We start from the raw sequence: 5,306 nt of genomic DNA on the forward strand, positions 1-5,306 counted from the left end.
TGTAAGATGTAACTTCGCATCTGCACGATAGCTTTGGAGCTGGCCTCAGGTCCTCATCGACTTGAAGGCATATGAGAGGGAGAGTGAGCAGAGCTCTCCTTTTCTACTGCCCCCGATGACATTCTGCTGAGGTAACTTTGACTCCCTGGAGCTGTTAGTACAAATTTAGAGAATGCATCAGTCCTGGGGAGATGAGTGATAAAATGTTAACAACAGAGGAAGAAAGGGTCTTTGTTTACTTTTCCTTTTCCTGGTGTATGGCTAAACAGGTTAAACACCTGTGAGAAGAGGGTGCTTTAGGGACACCCTCGTGCTGAAATTGTTCCTGGGTGTCTTGGAGATTGCACTCCTCTCCTTGTGCAGTGATTAATTGCCACTTCATCACTGGCGAGGCTGGCGGCGAGGAGCAGGGCCTTCACCTGCAGGTGTTGCCATGGCAAAGGACACTTAGAATAGATTCAGGCAACATTAAAAGGCAAAAGTGAAAATGAGAGTAAGGGGGAAATAGAAGCTTGATTCAAGGAGACATTTGCATGGATCGAATTGCCTCCCTTACGATAGCCACTGCCAAACTCAAGATCAACCTCACCTTTTCCCTCCTGGCTACTGAGCTCCTCTGAGTCCTGATAACCTGGCATAGAAGCTGACATTTTACAAAATTTAAAAAAAAAATTAAATATAGAAAGGTTTGTTTTTAACAAACTCTAAAAAATAATCTGCTCCTAGGAGACATGGTTTGGTTTCTCAAACCAAACAGAATTAAGAAATTGTGAAAGGAGAATTAGTTTATGGACTCTATAAAAAATTTCTTTTTCTCTATTCAAGAATCAGCTAGCAAAGCAGCTCATTTAATTTGCTACTCTGGATTTTTCTCTCATTCCCACCTTCTTTACTGTCCATGTGGCTTCTCAAAGAAGCCAAGTCACATTTCTTTTGTGTCACTCAGAAAGACTTTGCCTTAACTTTCACTTGGCTTGCACATTGAATTCAATTTTCTCTTTCTTCGTTACTTCTACATTTTTGCCTATTATTCAAAATAACCTAGTTTAGTCACTAAGGTTTCCCAGAACTTGAAGGTATTTATGGTCAGCTTTCCCACACGTCATTATCCTCTATGTTAGAAAACTGTATATATATATCTGTATATTTTTGGAATTTCCAGTTAATGCCAGTGACAGAGTCCCCCCCAATTTTTTAACTTTGAATGCACTTTATCTCCATAGTGATGTTAATAATGATGACAAATATGTGTTGGCTGCATAACTAGTCACATCAGAGTCCTTAGGGGTGAGACATAGGGTTCAGGTGCTATCTCAAAGCTACCCAGGGCTGAGAAATCATGTTGTGGAGGTTCAAGGGATGATTGGGAAGGCGACCCTTATTCCATCATAGATATTCCATACACATTGGTTTTCTAAATGTCTTAGGAGTTCTTGTAAAAGAAATGTGCCGTGCCTCTAGCTGCTCTTTCCAGCAGTGCAGAGTGAAGTGTGGGCCTTGGTCAGGTTGGGACTGGGCCCAGTATCTGTGGGAATATTCTTTATGTACCTTCTGAATTGGTTGAGAAAGATCAGCTACTCTTAGATGCTCTTTCTACTAGGAAACAGTTTTTAAAAGAGGAGGACATTCCTTAAAATGGCAAAACTTGCAAATAACTCAGATGTGCATAGTGAGATTATGTTGTTGGTAAGCAGTTGGGCTGGCAGAAGCATCATCTGGATGTATTGGAGTTACCACCTGTGTGCTTTCTAGCCCTTTGATTTTATTTCATTTTCCTGTTAAACTGAAGAAAAGGTTTCTTGGCAATGAATCTTCTCTTAGGTGACCTGGGGTCTGATAAACCTTGCTTGGCTGATCTTAAAAGTGAGTTCAAGTAAACAAAGGACCTTACTCAAAAAAGGTCAGTGGAAGGTTGCCCTACGACATCTGTTCTGAGCTAGAACCTGGAAAGGACTCCTAGGCTCCGTGATGAGAAAATGTCATTGAAATGGACCAAAAGAGGAAAGGGAAGAAAGATAAAAAGAGGGAAAGGAAGAAAAAGAGTGTGGCACTGAAATCCATTTCTCCTTTATGGAGAGGTTAATGTAGTTCCTAAGTTTGTTATTTGCAAAGAAATAGCCTCCAAAGTGAGTACTAATGTTAACGTGATTTGACTTTTGAAGGTCAGCATGATACAATTTGCCAAACCTTTTTTTTTAGATATACTGTGTACTTGGAAAAAGTTATATACAAAGATTGTCACAGACTTCCTGAATATTTTGATCAAATTTTGGTCTAGATATACTGTCTCTTTTTTTTTTTAATTTTATTTATTCATCTTCAGAGAGAGGGGAAGGAAGGAAGAAAAAGATGGACAGAAACAGCAATGTGTGGTTGCCTCTCCTGAATCCTGACTGGGAATCAAATTGGTAACCCTTTGATTCACAGGCCAAACAGTCCACTGAGCCACACCAACCAGGGCTGGGTATACTGTCTTATCAACAGATTATGTGTGACACTGAGGCACAAGAGTGAATTACTCTCCAAGGAAGTTCTCCTTTATTCCATACTCACACTATCTTATGGTAAGGCCCAGAAGTTCTTTGATGGAACAAAAAGAAATAATGCCAAAGTTGAGTGAGTTACAGCCACTAACACCTAATTAAAATGATTTTGTGCCAGTTGCTTGTGTTGGGCTGGATCCACACATAATATAATTTTAATCCTGTTTATATATACCCATGGGATAGATTTGAGATCAGCATTGCCATTTAAGTGAGGTTAATCAAGCATACTCTATGCAGCTTTATTTCTCCATTGTATGTGAAAGGTGACCACTGCTGATGGGTTACCCAACTGGCCGCTCACTCTATTAACAAGAAAGACGTGGTTTTTCAGTGTCTGATCATTAACCCAGCCTCAGCCCCGGCGACTCCTTCCACCTAGTCCTTGGAATGGTGCAGCTGTTGTCAGTCACAGAGGAGAACTCTAGTTAGGAACCGCTTTGCTTGGCTGTGGTTACATGCCTCTACACAAGGGGAGGGGGAGGGAAAAAAAGGAAAAAAATACAGCTCCCCTAAAAAGCAAACACCATTTTTTGTATGCCTGGCTCTGTTTATGTATATAAAATGGACATTATGGTGAAGTGAAAAAGACCCTCATAAAAATCCTTCTTGAAAACTATTGTTGCTGACAGCCGTGACCTCTGTGAGTCTGCATGTTTACCCATAATTCATAATTAACAAAGACATTAGAACTGCCACATGAGAATTCTGGGCTTTATTTCTTTCTAACTGGGCAGTACTAATGCTGGAAGTGCTCCCAAATCAGTGATTTAACATTTCAGGAAATCTTGGAGAGGCAGCAGAAGCCTCCTTATATAGCTCATACGCTGGGACTTTGGTGATACAGATACGGCCGAGATAATTATTCAGTTCTCGTTATTGCTGTAGCTCTGCACCTGATCCCCGAACCATTAGAGCACTCTGCAGGTTATTACAACTATCAAACATCAAGGTCTCTTTTCTAGTCTCTTGACTATGTGGTTATCATTTTACTTCTTTTAAATCCCCCATCTGCATAGAAAGCCTCTGTGTTTTTTACTGAGATCTGCTCACAGCCTTCCCCCACCCCCTTCTTTATTGCTCCCCAAATGGAGCCCTTTTCTTACCAGCACATTAGCATAAAAATATAAACCTCATGCTTCGCCACTTGTATTGTTTTTACACCCTCTCTCTTGTTTGATTTCCTCTTTGAGGCTGTGTGCACCTACACTTTAATTTGGGCAGTAAATGAGTCAGTGGAAGAGAATTCTCTTGAGCTCAAGGAGACCATCATAATATAATTTCAGATGATGGGAGTTGTCAGTGCCCATGTTTAACCTTCTGCTTAGTTGAGGGCCCTCTTGACTATATTGTATGTTTCTATCTATTGCTGATTAGTTGGTACTATCTTAGATGGTACCGAAAAAGAGCAAATTACAAGAGACTACAATGACAACTTGCAAAAGGGGGCTTTGTAATGTGAATGCATTTAATGATTCATTACTTTTAATCTCCTCTCCAAAAACTATACCCTTTCTTGGAATTTAACATGAAAAGCCACCTTTTTGATGAGATGTATTTTCAGTTCTGGCCACAATCTAATGGTGTAATAAGTGTGCTTCTAATACTTTTTCTAGACAAACTATAACATGATTAAAACCAGACAGCTCTGAATATGCTGGACACTGCATCAGCTATCTAGAGGCAGGCAGTCACTTATGATAAAGATAATACTATAAATTAAGAGTCTGAAGCAGACCTCTGTGGATTGCATTTTAAGTGAAAACGAGTTGCTATTTCTGGATGCTTTACATAGCTTCACTCCCCTTGGAAATCTTTATTTTGTGTGTGATCTCCACCAAACACCTGTAAAAAAAAAAGCATTCCACTCACTGCAGGCCTATCTGATAAAAAAGCTAATCCACAAGAGGTGAGGGACAGTCACAGACAGCATGGTGGGGCTAAGAAACACATGGCTTCCTTGCTTCATATTGCTGCTCAGGCATCCCACACCATATTCCCTTAAATGGGCATTAGCTCTATAGCCAAATTATCAGACTATAAAACAAATGAAAGTAGAGGCATCTTTTGGTTATAAGGGGTTATAAAAAAAACCCCTTAAATCATGAAACTTAACATTTTCTATCATGTGTGTATGTGTATTGGGCATAAAAAATAAAATAAAGAGAGATTTCAAAGATAGGTAGTGTTTTTACAGTGAGTAGTGACAGTTAAGTGACTGTATGCTCTCGTCTGTACTTCATAAAGAAACCATCTGACATTTCTAACTTGTACAAGACACTGGTTCAAGATTTCCTCCTGCTCCTTTCTCTTGAATCAAGGAGGTTTTAAATATTTTTAAAAGTATATTCTTCTCCTTTGTTAAGTTACTAGTGCATGTATATTTTCTTCCTTAGAAGCTAAGGAACACAGAATCCAATATCAAGTATATATCTATTTATGTGAATTCATATACATCGATTATGAAAGCAAATCAGCATTTGCTATGAATTAAGTTTCCCCATAATCAATGATAGTGACAAGAATGCTTCACCCTGGGAACTTCATATTACTGTTGAATCATATAAATACTATAGGGGTTACCCATTTCACATATACTTTCATTTTTGCTACTGTATGACATTCTTATTCCTTCATACATAGTGACTCTTAATATTAGAACTCACTAGTTAAAGTATTTCTAATTATCTAGTCTGGCCCACTAATCTAATGAGAAAACAGACCTGAAGAGGCCAAATAACCTGCTCAGAGTCACACAGTCAT

The sequence above is a fragment of the Phyllostomus hastatus genome, unplaced genomic scaffold, assembly GCF_019186645.2.
Source record: "Phyllostomus hastatus isolate PE091 unplaced genomic scaffold, TTU_PhHast_1.1 phas_scaffold_78, whole genome shotgun sequence".
In the NCBI taxonomy this organism is placed as follows: Eukaryota; Metazoa; Chordata; class Mammalia; order Chiroptera; family Phyllostomidae; genus Phyllostomus; species Phyllostomus hastatus.